We start from the raw sequence: 15,098 nt of genomic DNA on the forward strand, positions 1-15,098 counted from the left end.
ATTAGCGCAACCGACGTGATTGACGTAACGACGGACGTCTCGAATTGAAAATTTACCGCAGTGTCTTCACTGTCACTCTCTATGGTTTTGAGTGTTGGCCAACTGTAAAAGACAATGAGCGGCGCATCTCAATAATGGATACCAATAATGGACCACTGGCGTAATAAGCTATGATCACGAACGAAATGACTGAACATCGAACTTGATGGAAAAAGACCAAAAAGCCGGCCGAAACAATAGCTTGATACGCTGGATTTGAAAGCCTCGCGACTGCATCGAGATCAGGCTTCTGGCTGAGCAAACTGGTGCAACCGATCAAGACGAGCTGACTCCGCTTCTGAACGGGACAAAGGAGGAAGAAGAAGAAGATACATGTATTTCGATAGCCATACATATCGCAAACGTAATGTGCAAGCAGTGAGTCGGTCTCGTGTATTAGGAAACCAATTTTTTTCAATAGAAACTTAACTACAAGAAATTGGCATACTAAAACGACCATTTTCCAAATGTTTTTTTTATAACCAGAGTGCTTAAGAAAAGGTATTGGTGACATTATTGTCTTTTCGGCAGCAGATTTTGTTTTTGAAAAAAATGCTTGGATAGCCTCTGATGAGTACGGAGATTTGTTACAAAATTCGCTGGGTTTCAAATAAACGGGAGAATTATGACTACCAATGTTAATCCTTCATACTAAACGAGATGTCCTTTTTGAGTGTTTTCGAATATTATCACAAAGGTTACCTGAAACAAAGGGAAATGGAAAGTCAAAACTTATGTAGCAGGAAGTGCAATATGTCTTATTCGCAAAAGTATTCAAATTATGAAGTCGTCAATCAAGAGTTTTCATATCCAATTAGTCTCTTGCCAAAGAAAGTGTCGATTCCAACATCTTTAAAGTAATTTCATGTCTATTAACGTGTTTTCAATTAAGCTAGAAATCAGTTTACTTTTAGTGGCTCAAATTAACGTGGTAATCACCCATTTGGATTGGTTACAATGCAAGCGGTGCGCTTATGTTGCGAATACTTTAATATCGGGTATATAATAATTGACAGTGTGGAGGTTAGCATTTCGCTCGTCCAATAGACAGGCTTTTGGAAAGAAAACCATTTAAAGTGCTGTCAAAAATTGTAGATACAAGCACATATTTTCATATTTCTCGTGAAAAGTGATAAGTATTTTTAATTGGTTTTGTTCAGAAATATTATGTACCTATATCAACTCAGGAAAAAGTTTTTTTTTGCAATCACATTTTCAGTTTCTTGTGTGTTGTCTTGTCTCAAATCATGCCAGTCGTACTTGAAGTCGTCCCGGCCGTCAAGATTGAGTTTTTTTCCGGTCATCAAAAATCACATGGGCACATGCTTCCATATGTCGCTTTTTGAGAACTGCATTTCATGTGAGTGGAAGATGCAGCCTGCATTCTGACAAGATTGGACTCCCAATCCAAAACCTCGAATCATTTATGATGGAGTGTCTGTTTTTAGCATTTCCCGCAAAACAGCTCACTTTGCTGGGTAAATTTTATTCGGCCTTCCGGATCGTCTTTTTAAGGTTTTGTGTAAAACCATCCATATATGATTTTATTATCTCATTTATAATTCGCCTAATAATGAATAACGTTTTAATGCAAGCAGTTAGCCTATTACCAGAAAGTACTTCTCTCCATATTTTCTTTTGCCATTGAGTGTACTTTTGGAAATGTCCATAATAATGCGTGAAAATTGTAGCATATGTGATAAATCTACTTATAATTTTTGTGAACTTGCTATTTTTGCTTATATAATAGTAAGCCTTTATTCAATGACATCTTGTGTACTTCAATACACGAAAAAATATAAGGGTTTATTTGTTCATTTGTTACCATTGTGTCATAGGAAAGGGAAGAACTGTGTCACAAAATGAGTCGTATGCATCAGACACATATATATATATTTTCTAATAATTTGTGATTGTGAAATGAGGACATTGGATTATTGTCGAATTATTTCATAAATTCCTTCCTTTCACAATTTTTCAGGCTGATCAGCAACATTTTCAACTTTTATTCTTAAAATCAACTGATTGTTACTTTAGGTTTATATATTATTATTTTAATTATGCTCCAGGAAAAGTACACAAACCTATATTAACTACGTTTACTTTCTATTTTTTGCTACATGCAGAAATTATAGAACAGCTCTCATTAGCAAGGCTTTTTAAAAAAATCGGCTTATCTTCTATTAGCTATGTTCCTAAGTTTTATAAACGTTTTTCAAGCAATGGAGGCGATCAGTTAAATAGTACATGGTTTGTTAAGCATTATTTTAAGGCATTTGCTTTGTGGAACCTGAAGTCTAGTTTTGTGACACTCTGAGACCAAACTGGAGCACCATATATTATAGTGGAATCTCCAATACGCGGAATAGAACTTTGTCCGTTTAAAAGAGACGTTCGCCTAACGGAATAAGTACAATAGAAATACATATCCCATTAAATTTATATTTCTTAACATTATTAATATATGCATGTATGTGCATTTATGTATTTTTTAGAAATAATAAAAATATATAGAAATGTACATACATATGCACATAGTTAGAATTAACTTATTCTTGGAAAAAATCGGTAATTTTTGATTGATGATTCTTTTCTTTTGAATTCCATCTGTATACTCAAAAGGAAGTTGACGTGTTTAGCATCTTCTTTTGAAATGAAGTCAAGCTTCAAATGCTCAATATGAAACAAAGCCTCTTTACTTGTTACACGTGTTTCTTCCTAAACATAAATATGTAGGAAGAAGAGAGATTTCAATTGTAAATGATAAACTAAAACTACTTACGTAGGTTTGGGTCCGACTTAACCTGAGATTCTACTTCATCATCTGATGAATGCAGTTCTGGTGGCAATGAAATACATAGTTTGAGCTATGATGTCCATAATTTGAAGTTTTCCATCCTCTACTGCGCTGATTCATTAGGTTGAGCCCAAAACACTAATTTGTTTCGCCAAATCACTAGCTGATCTGGAATCATTCATGTGGGCCAAAACATGGCTATCGATGCATTCTCTGTAGTTAATTTTAAAAATTTTGATTATTCCTTGGTCCGGTGGCTGACAAACAGCGGTGGTGTTGGTAGGCAAAAAACTTTTTTTTTGCATTGGAGAGATTGATTTTTGGATGAGAACAAGAGTCCATAAATATAATTACGTTCCATTCTTGCCACATAACTTTATGTGAAATTTGTAATCCATTCGGCCATTATTTTCCAGTCATGCATACTTTTTTATTCGAACGCCAATCGACTTTAAAAGAATTTATGTTTATACCTTTGAAGCAACTAGGGCTTTGATCTTTATCAATGATCAAGGGTGTTTCAAAATCACCATCCATATTTGTGCATAATAAAACTACTAACCCTTCTTTCGAAATGTTTCCTCCTTTACAGTTATTCTTAACTGTCATGGTTTTTTTGCGGGCATGGCCTTATAAAACAAGACGGTCTCATCGCAATTGAAAATCTTTTTTTTTCTGAAAATTCAGCATGGCCGGGTTAGCAACCAAAATCGGCTCCACGGATGCTCCTTTTCCATTTATTGTTTTATATTTAATGGCATGCCTTGTTCTAAATTTTTCCAGCCAACTCAAAGATGCCTCCTTGATGCCTAAAGCCTCGACAATTTTCAAAGCCTTTTCTTGAATTAATGGGACCGAAATCGGTACATTGGCCGCTTGCGCTCTGCAATACCACTCATATCTTGCCTTGTCCGTAGCATAATCTTCGGATTTTAGAAAACATATTTTTGAATTTTCATTTGGGTGTTGGGCCCCCTTGCGTAAAATTTATTCTTTTTAAGGTTTTGTTTGAAACAAAATCGAATCGATTCGATGTCTGTCTGTCACACCCGATTTATTCGGAAACGGCTAGACCGATTGTCACAAAATCTGGTGAGAGCTGTTGTTCCCTTGACATACAGTAAGTGGCGCCATTTTGTGTTAAGTTAAGGAGGACTTCCCATACATGCGAATGGAGGCTGCACATTTTTTTTACCATGTGCCAAGTGGGGTATCAAATGAAAGAGCTCAATTAGTACTTTTCGAAAATGGTCCCATATTTGATCGTTGCCAGTCATCAGACATTGATTCGCTGTCCCACACCTTGAGCATAAGTTGATGAACCACTTGGTGTAATTGGTCGGCTCTTGGCGACTTATGATTTTTCTTCTTACGAAATCGCTACCGTTCAATGTGCCGCGGGCCAGTGCGTTCCTCACGGTGTTTAATTGGTGGTTTGATTCGCAAAACGGCAATCAACGGCCGATGTTGAGGTGCGATGGTGGCGAACGGCTTTGCAATCAGTGAAGGTGTTAAAATGTCGGCGTCTTATAGTAGATTTGCGTTTTACTGTTCTAACTATAAAATGTAGAAAGATGAGACAATCTTTTGGTGAACCATGTATTCATAAGTACAATGTCATGGGTGTCGGCAAAATCGATTATACGTTACACCTCCACCTGTTACCTGCCTTTTCACTCACACGACCATTAAGGTCGGCGGAAATGATGATATAGTCAGCAGCCGGCACGTGACAAGTCTTTTCATCGAGAAGTTACCAGGGGCATCTTTCTCGGCATCAGGTCGACCTGTCTGTGGTGCATACCCAGTGAAGAAGTGAATAGTGCGATCAGCTGATATAATGGTGAGCTTGATCAGCCGATAATCAAATCGTTCGACTTCTTTAATGGCATCACGGAAACCATTTGAGATGGCAATGCGAACATTGTATTGAGTGTGGACTTCCAAAATAGAGAAGTTTATAGCCATTTTCACGGCATTCGCGTTTTTTGGCACAAAACCATCAGGTTCCTTGCAGAGCGATTTTTCCGAAGGGTTCTTGCTAGTTCCTCGATCTTTCTAGTTTGAGTGCCAGCATTTAACATGCAGACACGTATTTGTTTTGTTCGTTGTGTGCGGACTAACTTGCTTACGTCCTGACACCGTCCATGCGTCAAGAACCCTTGCCCATTTCTCGACAGGACCGGGGCCCGTCCTGCCGCGTCGACTGAGGTGGACGCCCTAGCATTTCTCCGAGGCTTGTGACTCAATCCGATCATCATGTCTGTAACGACATTGTATGCATTTTCTTGGTGGGCCTGTCGCGGGACCTGTCACCAAGAGAGATCAAGTAGGATTTAGCATAGTGGAATACCTCCAACTATACTCTATTTATCTATTTCCCTGATCTCAGCATTTAATTTTTGTTTTACTGAGGATAGTACAGAGTACATTGCCTCAAACCCTCCTCCTTTACCTGGGCTTGGGACCAGCATACTATATTAATAGCATGGCGGAGTTTACATATTCCTTGTTTTGATTTTTTATAATAATTTTAAATGAAGATGTATTATGTTATATATATTTCTTCAAAGGTAAGTTTATCATCTAAAAGTTCCATATACATTTTGAGAAAAAAACTTATAAATAATTTAATACAAATAAACATGTTCAAAGCAAGGAGTACTTTTTGCCCGATTATCCGTTTGACCCACTGTATATCAACTCAGGAAAGTTTTTTTTTTTTTTGCAAAATTCCTTCATTTTCAATTTTAGATCGCGACTTAAGTCTTGCCAACCCAAGAGACTAAACCGTATTTCAGATGAACGGAAGACGCAGCCTACTTTGTGAAAAGATTGGTATCCCAAACCAAAACCTCGGCATTTTCCGCAAATCAGCTTGTTTCACTCTAGGTGAAATTTTATTCGGTCTTTCAGATCGCCTTTTTTCCATAATTTTCATTCCCAACCCTTAGGAAATTTTTTGCTACACCTTAAGAAAGGTTTATTTCTCTTAACAATTTGTCTCGGTGTCATTTTATTCGATTTCAAATCGATTATTCTCTGTTTTTAACATCCGTTAATAATTTCTGCGTTGCTTAATAAAAACATTCAATAAACCCGCTTTGTAATGATATTTTCACAGCATTATGCTGTCCCTGTTTCTTCACTAGTTCATACCACGATACGACTACCGGCGTCCTCAAACAGGGCCTTTTCGACAAGACAAAACATTTGAGATTATACTTTTTCAAAACATTTGTGAGTTGACGTAAGTAGACAACATTTTTGGAAAAAAAGAATTAAAAGTGTTCACTACTTTAAAATGAGCGTGTTTGAGTTTTTAATTTTTCGATTCTCGTTCTGCCGAGACAGAAGGAAATCGGATTCCCGACGAAATGGGCATATTGGAGCGATGGGTTCAGTATTGATGAACTGCTGAACAACCAAAATACCGGCGAGTTGGAGGTCCCGGGTAGTATAGGTCCTATGGCGTAACGTGGATTGATGCTCTACTACCAAACCCTATCTCCACCTCCACGCGGGGACCACTGGGGGCTCTTTCTTAACGAAACGCTGCAGACTGAGAAGGATGAATGCGAGCCCCCGCGCATAAAAACGGGACAAATTGAACCAACTGGTCCTGGTCCACGGAAAACAACTTGTTACGAAGCCACAACAGGAGCCTCGGACTGGACTGATAACACAACGACGAATCAAGCAACGAAAACGGAATAACGATTTGCGCATTTTCTCATGAAACGTTCGTTCCCTGTACAGAGATTGGGCTGCCAAGCAGCTAGCCGATATCCTGTCCCAATATAGGGCTGATGTAACAGCGTTACAGGAAATGCGTTGGACAGGGACCGCTTTCCTGGAGAAGAGCTACTACACCATATATTATAGCGGTCATCCAGTAAACCATGTGCTCGGAGTAGGTTTCTTAGTCAGCCAAAACATGAAACCTGCTGTTATCGGCTTTGAAAACATAAGTGAATGGCTATGCAGTCTGCGCTTGCGAGGCAAATTTAGAAATATAAACCTCATTAACGTTCATGCCCCTATAGAGGAGACTGCAGATTCGGAGAAGGATACCTTCTACGAGGCAGTAGAACGAATCTCGAAGCCTGTCCCAGATATGATATCTAAATTATACAGGCGATACGTTGACTCCCATAGCTTACATCACAATACAAATGATAACGGATTATTCAATTAGTAGTGTCACACGAAATGGTTGTGGGAAGTAACTGGTTTGCGTGGAAAGTGCTCGACAGACAATCGCGGGCCTCTCCTGACGAGACCACTTTCAAACAAATTGACCACGTGCTGATCGAACGCCGCCAACTCTCAGCCTTGATGAATATTAGAACATATAATGGCCAATATAGACTCGGATTACTATCTCGTTGACAAGGTGCCCCGAGCTCGAATAACAACGCCACCAGAATCGTCTCTGACAATCAGGTTAGAGTTAACACTGAAGCCATCCGCAACGCAGCCCTCCACAACACCTATAAAAGGGAAATGGATCCCGCAATAATCGCAGTCAACAGAGATCCTGGAGATGAAGCATCAATAAATTATCTTCACAATCACCTGAAGAACGTTATCATAAATACGGCCACAAACATACTTGGCCCCAGCCGGAAAAAGAGTCAGAAGGGCTGGCTTGACGATGAATGTAAGCTGGCAACGGAACAAGAATGCTGCATATCGAGTAATGTTGCATTCTCAAAGAACGCGGGCACGCGAAGAGACTCATCACGAAGTCCGTTGAGCGGAGAAGCGACTTCACAGACGGAAAAAGGAAGCCTGGGAGAACAACAGGTCTGTGAACTCGAGAAGTACAGGGAGCAACCGCACGATCGGAGATGTGCAAATTGCCTTCAGCCAGATCGAGCGGGCGGCGCGAGATCTTCGGCTGCAACGTCAAACCGCACTGATCAAACGGGAAGAATAAAGATAGAAGACTACAACTTTGAGACCGTTTATAATTTCTCCTATCTAGGGTGGAAAATCACAACCGATAACAGTTACGGCGATGAAATCCACGCACAGTTGTTGGCAACCAACAGAGCCTATTTCAGCCTACAAAAGTTGTTCCGCTCGAAACGTCTCACCATAGGGTCAAAGCTCTTACTGTACAAGACAATGTTCTTGCCAGTACTCATGTATTCCTCGGAGACTTGGGTTCTTAGCAAGAAAAATTACGAACTCTTGGCCGCGCTCGAGAGAAAAATCCTCCGAAGAATTTTTGGTCTCGTACATGAGACAAGGACGATTCCGTAGCGTATATAACGACGAAATCTATGAGCGATACCATGACTCTCGGTATGTGGATAAAATCTGGCTCAATAAGTTACGGTGGGTGGCTCACTTAATCCGTATGGATGAGAATGATTCAGCCCGGAAAGTATATAAGATGCAATATCTATGGTAGAAAAAGAAGACGAGGCAGACCCTGCTTGCCTGAGATGGAACGGTGCCGTAGGTCAGAACGCCAGACAGCTTTTAGGGATATCGAATTGGTGGACCTCGAAGCAAAACCAGGATGTCTTAAGTTCCTTATTAAGGCATGTCTAGACTGGATACCGGTTGTTGCGTCTTTGATGATGATGATGGAGGTCCCGTCAACTGAAGACGACGGACAATTGTTGCGACCATCAAGCATGAAAGAAACAGTCCATGAAATTCATCGGCTCAAAAACCATAAGTCGCCAGGAGCCGATGAAATTAGAGCCGAATTGGTTAAATATAGAGGCGGTTCATCAACTGATCAATGTCTGACGAATGCCAACGAGGCATTACCTCTCCCATACATAAAAAGGTGGAGTTATAAAGGTATCATGCGGCGGAGTACCATCTATAAGATGTTCTCCGCTCTTTCCAGGCCTCATATGCACGGAACATTACCGGCCCATACCAAAGAGGCTTCACTCCAGGCAAAACCGAAACAGATCCAATTTTCTCTTTGCCGTAAGTGATGGAATAACTGCTGGAATATGAACACCAGTTTCAGCGAATTTAAAGGCGCCTATGGATAGCATAGTACAATTCGATATCCCGACGAAATTGCTAAGACTGGCTAGGTTGAACCTGACCACTATGCGAGGCCAGATAAAAGCAGCAGGATTACTCTCGAGACCATTCAACATCAAGAACAGTCTAAAACAAAGGGATGTCCTATCATGCGTCCTCTTTAACCTGGCCCTGAAAAAGTGATCCGTGATGCAGGTGTTAATGCATGAGGCACCATTCTCTTCAGCTCCAATAAACTACTGGTCTATCCTAACAATATTGATATTATGTTAAGAGCAATCCGAGATCTTCAGTCTACCTTCAGATCGAGTAGCCGGTGTGAGATCTTGGGCTGCATATTAATGACGGCAAGACGAAGTACATGGTGGCAACGTCAGCGCCAAAAAACAACGAATAACATCGAATCGCACAAGTTAAACGAGAACAATAAAAATAGGAGACTATAATTTTGAGACCGTTGAAAATTTCTCCTACTTAGGGACGAAAATCACAACCAATAACAGCTATAACGATAAAATTCGCGCACGGTTGGAGCCTATTTCAACTTACAAAAACTGTTTCGCTCGAAACATTTCACCATAGTTCCAGAGCTCTTACTGTATAAGACAATGATCTTGCCAATCCTTATGTATTCCTCGGAGACGTGGGTTCTTAGCAAAAAAATTGTGAACTCTTGGCCGCGTTCGAGATAAGAATTTTTGGCCCCGTACATGAGGATGGATGATTCCGCAGTCTATATAACTATGAGTGATATCACGACCGTCTGGTTTTGGATAGAGTCCTAATGAACAGGTTGCGGTAGCCGGGGCGCTTAATCCGTATGAGTGAGGATAATCCAGCCCGCAAAGTATATAAGGGCAATATCTATGGTAGAAAAAGGAGACCCTGCCTGAGATGGAGCGATGGCGTGGGTCAGGACGCCAGACAGCTTTTAGGGGTATCGAATTGGTGACCTCACCACAAAACCGGGGTGTCTGGAGTTCCTTACTAAGGCAGGCCTAGATCGGAAACCGGTTGTTGCGCCGTTGATGATGAATAATGTATAAAGTTTTATTGGTATTGTTGAGAGCAGTTAGCCAATATTTCTCTCTATATTGTTTTTGCCAGAAAGTTTACTTTTGGGAAAGTCATTATTCATTGTTAATATCAGTTTTTATGTCTAGTGAAAATTGTAGTCTATGTGATAAATCTACTTATAATTTTTGCGAACTTACTATTTTTGGCATACATAATAGTAATCCTTTATTCATTGACATCTACAAACAGGGTACGTCGATATAATTTTCCTGACCACTTTCGAGGTTTTGATATTCCAATTTGAAATTTCAAAATTTGAGTCTTCATGTTTCGGCAACGAAAGGGAAATTTATTGTTTTGGCTGCCCTGCTCTGCTTTGTCGCGCTAAAGGGCTGGGGAATTGGGTCCTGGATAGAAAAGAAGGTGTGCTGCTAGATGAACGTATAAATATGTGGAGCAATCATCGGTGTGTTTCGTTTGACTGGGATCTACTTCGCTCGTCATTCGTGCGATTCCACCTAGAAAAGAAGCATGGAAAGGGTTCACAGGTTGTTGGCTACCTCACCGTCCGATCAATTTCTAATCACTCATCCAAATAGCATCGAAATCCGACAAACAGCAAAGTTCTCAGCACGTGCGTCATATCATCGTGCCTAGTTCTCGTACATAGGTAAGATGTAATCCATTATCCAAAAGCAAACAGAAAAGTCTCGAGAAGTCATTTCAGCAAGTCTCAAGCAGTAATTGTATTGTATTTAATCAACCAAAATGTTTTGATCATTAGTTTGAGAGAATGAATAATCAATCGAGATGGCAAAAGTGCTTTTAGTTCTGTGTCCACAAAGTTGAAAAGATTCGTTGCCGCCGTTCAAATTGTAAATGAAAACAGAAGCGGAAATGGACTCCAATTTGTAAACGCCGTGAAAGTTCGCATATGAATTCCTAATAGCGAAATGCAAATTTGATTTTTCTTTCTGTATATGAACGATATTTATATGTTAATTGTTCGATAACAAAAAAATAAGTTATGAATTATTTTTAGGATTATTTGACATGAAGGCAAAAGGATAATAGATTTAAGTAATAATATGGTAACAACTAAGTTGTCAATGCAATTGCAATTTGAAAGTACATAACTAAGTGGATTTATATTTTCTTTTAATTTTAAGATTATAAAATTAATTATGCATTAATTGAGTTGATTTTACTCTAACCCCCTAGGAACGCATTAGTCAATCCGTTTTTACAACATCGAAAACGAAACGCTCGCAGTTTTTCCACGATCAGTGCAACCCCATATCAATGGCGGGTATCCTTATTTCGGATGTGAACAAAACGTGTCACGCCACTAGTCCAATGCAACAACTTAGTCACCATTACCGCAAGACGCCGTTCATTTTCTTTTATAGTCGCCCAACACTCAGAACTATAGAGAGTGGCAGACGCACGACATTGGGGTAAATTTGAGATTTGAGACGTTCGTTGATACATCGATGACAAAGAACACCAGTTGTGGAATGCCACTTCATCCAGGTTGCGTTTATGCGTGAAGCAACTTCATTACGCAGTTTTCCATTGGCTGATAGCATTGAGCCGCGATATTTAAATTGCTTAGTTCTGGGTAGGTTACTGCCATTCTCAGAGTGTGAAGCGTTTGAGGTTGACTATTATCAATACAGGGCTCCTCATCAAATGATTCATTTAAATCGCTTTCCAAAAAATGGAGGGCAATGAAATTTTTAGCTATGTGACACGGAGCTGTCCGGCCTTTGTCCGGTTTGCAAGCGGGGTCGGCTTGTCGCGATCGGTTTCGCTATTTTATTTTATCAAATGCTTGATCTCGATGTAATCGCGAGACTTTTAAATCCACATCCAGCGTATCAGGTCACCGTTGTTTTGGCCGGCCTTTTGGTCGCTTACCAATGAATTCGATGTTCGGACCAATATTGGTAAGTGAATTCTCGTTAGCGCAAATTACGTGACCATACCATCGAAAACGCCTTATTTGCAATTTTTCCATGATCGGTACAACCCCATGTCGAAAAGGGATATCTCATTTCGAATGTGATCAAAACGTGTGGTAAATTTGAGATTTGAGACGTTCGTTGATACGTCGATGAGAAAGAACACCAGTTGTGGAATGCCACTTCATCCAGACTCCGTTTATGCGTGTTTAAAGGAGTAGACTGCCCCTCCTCCACTCCAGAATTCCTACTTGCTTCCTAGCAGAGCCGTCTTATATTCAGGAGTCGTTTGGATGAGGCGGCCAGCTCTCTAAGCTCTGGTGGCTGAAAATGAAAACCCTTAAATCCTATCGCTCACCTGCGCTTCCTCGGCTCCACAAATCCAAACCACTTCTCACGTCCGAATATAGAAAACACTTAAACTTCTTCTTTTCCACTTTATTTAAAATCTTATTTCTTATTACACTATTTACTTAACGTCCTGCCTTAGGTCTAGGTGAAGACTTGTGTCTGTGCGCCCGGCCGTTCAAAAATACACTTCACTCAATTCATCGCATCAACGCATCACTTCACCTGTTGCGCCAGCAACTTTGCGTCCGGAAGCCAGTGCAAGTAATTAAATAGTAAAAGCTTGCGCTGACCTTCCGTAAACAACAACAGAAGCAACTATTGACAATGATCGGTCTGAACATTATTTAGTTTGGTTTGTTGCACTTTCGGTTGCATACACAATTACGTAACAAAAGTGCATACAAACCTCGTGCTATATGCGGATTTTAAGCGACCATGGCCTACATAACATTGTTTCATTTTAATGCAGGCACTATTAAATTACAAAAGTGCCTGCTTGCTGAAAATGACTTAACATATATTACCAATCTATTTTTATTATTATGATGATCGAGGATTCTTTAACCCTTGACTTGGCTGCGCTATCCTAATCGTATCATGATTTCACCTTCCCGAAACCCCAAGGGAGTTGGAGGGAGCGCAAGAGCGAGACGTCGTTGACCATTAGACGATTCTCGTAAACAATGCGTGAAGCAATTTCATTATGCAGTTCTTCATTGGCTAATAGCATTTAAATATTTAAATTGCTCAGTTCTGGGCAGGTTACTGCTATTGACAGAACTTTCAATTATCAGCCAATGAAGAACAGCGTTATGCTCCTCACAGGGAAACACAAAATCTTTTAAATCTGAAGCATCAAGCTTCCGGTTTCCCGATTTGTTTATATTTGATGTAGGTTAAATTCTTCGCATTTGCTAATAAAATTAACCTCAGAGTGGGAAGCGTATGAGGTTGACTATTATCAATACAGGGCTTTTCATAAAAAGATTTAAACCGCGTTCTAAAAAATAGAAGGTAATGGAATTTGTAGCTACGTGACACGGAACTGTCATGCAGTCGTCGCTCCTTACATCTTCTTTTTCTTCAGCGTTTGTCCGGTTTACAAGCGGATTCGGTTTGCGATCGGTTTCGCCATTTTATTTTATCAAATGCCTAATCTGGATATAATGGCGAGACTTTCAAATCCCCACCCAGCCAATCGAGCCACCGTTGTTTCGGCCGGTCTTTTGGTCGCTTACCATTGACTTCGATGCTCAGACCGATAATGGTAAGTGAATTCTCGTTAGTGCGGATTACGTCACCACACCGTCGGAAATGCCCCGCTCGTAGTTTTTCCACGATGGGTGCAACCCCATATAGATCACGATATCCCTCATTTCGGATGTGATCAAAACGTGTGGTGCCAGTAGTCCAATGCAACATCTTAGTCCCCATTGCCGCAAGACTCTGTTCATTTTTTGTTTTAGTCGGCCAACACTCAGAATTATAGAGAGCGGCAGACGGACGACATTGCGGTAAACTTTAGATTTGAGACGTTCGTTGATACGTCGATGACAAAGAACACCAGTTGTGGAATGCCACTTTATCCAAGTTGCGTTTATGCGTGAAGCAACTTCATTACGCAGGTTTTTATTGGTTGATAGCAGTTCTGGGCAGATTACTGCTATTGACAGAACTGTTAACTATCAGCCAATGGAGAACTGCGTTATGCTCCTCACATAGAGAAACACAAAACTTTTTATATGTTAGTGTCAAAGTTATAGCAGTTGAAGCTTATCAGTTTCGTGCGAATTAGCAGCATCCTAAGCCATACAAATAAGATGCTGACGTCATAATTAATGAGAATAATTGACATTCGAGTGAAATATTAAAATTCCATTCATGAAGAATCTGCTTCTCCCAAGCCGTTTTTAAGGTTTTGTGTGAAACAAAACCTTATTAGAATCGACGGTGTCTGTCTATCCGTCTGTCTGTCTGTCTGTTACAGCGGATTTATTCGGAAACGGCTAGACCGATTGTCACGAAAATTAGTAAGTGTGTGTCATCTGTTGTTCCCTTTACATGCAGCATGTGGCGCCATTTTGCGTTAAGTTTAAGGGGGGGCTCCCCATACATGTGAATGGAGGGTGCAAATTTTTTTTTCACAGAACGTAGCCATGTGGGGTATCAAATGAAAGGTCTCAATTAGTACTTTCTGAAACTGGTTCAATATCTGATATTGGGTGAAACATGGGGGAGTGAGGGCTCTAAATATGACCCCCCAAAAAGTGTAACAGGTCTCGTTCTCAGAACCTATCCAACCGAAAAATCTGAAAAAATCACAGTATTGCATCTCTACGAAATCTAGGTCTCAAGATATATCCGGTTCTAATATCTGTACAAATCAAGTTAATAATAGTATATTTCCACATTTTAGAAATTTACCCGGCACCCCCCTCATGTTCATCCCAGAAGTACAAAATTTGGCACGCGTGTAATGTGTGGAATAATGCACAATTTGGTCAAGTTTGAAGAAAATCCAACTATTATTAACAAAGTTATAGGGGGTAAAACTTTAGCATTTTTTGTGAATTTCGTGCACTCTACAACCTGCATGACGTCATCATCCCATATCAATTCGTCAATACCACAACGAAATGAGTTCTTATAAAAGGGGTCCCAAAGAATTATTTTGTTTTAGTTTTTTAGTCATTTGTATATGAATATCAATTACTCCAACCAGCCATGTGTGTATGTAGGTATATAGTATATGCGTGCTAATGAACTTTGAGAGTAGTGCCTAATTCAGATAGATATAAAAAGTAAATCGGAAATATGGATACGATCAATTTATATACGTGCATATATGTGTAGTTGGGAAATAGGCAGTTTGTTTGTTTAGGGTGAGCGTAATATCTATAGCTGTAATA

General features: G+C 40.0%; 2 long non-coding RNA genes across 3 annotated transcripts; one reads left to right on the forward strand and one right to left on the reverse strand.

Moving 5' to 3' along the window:
• Positions 1-605: 605 nt before the first annotated feature.
• Positions 606-10,605, reverse strand: LOC119656048. 2 transcript variants are annotated; one of them, XR_005249988.1, is made up of 3 exons: positions 10,462-10,605; positions 10,072-10,392; positions 606-741 (listed from the first exon to the last, which is right to left on the reverse strand). It is a non-coding gene; the product is annotated as an uncharacterized LOC119656048 (long non-coding RNA). The 2 variants fall into 2 exon arrangements; XR_005249987.1 differs by lacking the exon at positions 606-741 and having other exon boundaries at positions 9,991-10,392; positions 10,462-10,602.
• On the forward strand, positions 10,360-11,019 carry LOC119656047. The gene is made up of 2 exons (XR_005249986.1): positions 10,360-10,544; positions 10,602-11,019. It is a non-coding gene; the product is annotated as an uncharacterized LOC119656047 (long non-coding RNA).
• The last annotated feature ends 4,079 nt before the right edge of the window (positions 11,020-15,098 follow it).

This window comes from Hermetia illucens, chromosome 4 (assembly GCF_905115235.1).
Source record: "Hermetia illucens chromosome 4, iHerIll2.2.curated.20191125, whole genome shotgun sequence".
NCBI lineage: Eukaryota > Metazoa > Arthropoda > Insecta > Diptera > Stratiomyidae > Hermetia > Hermetia illucens.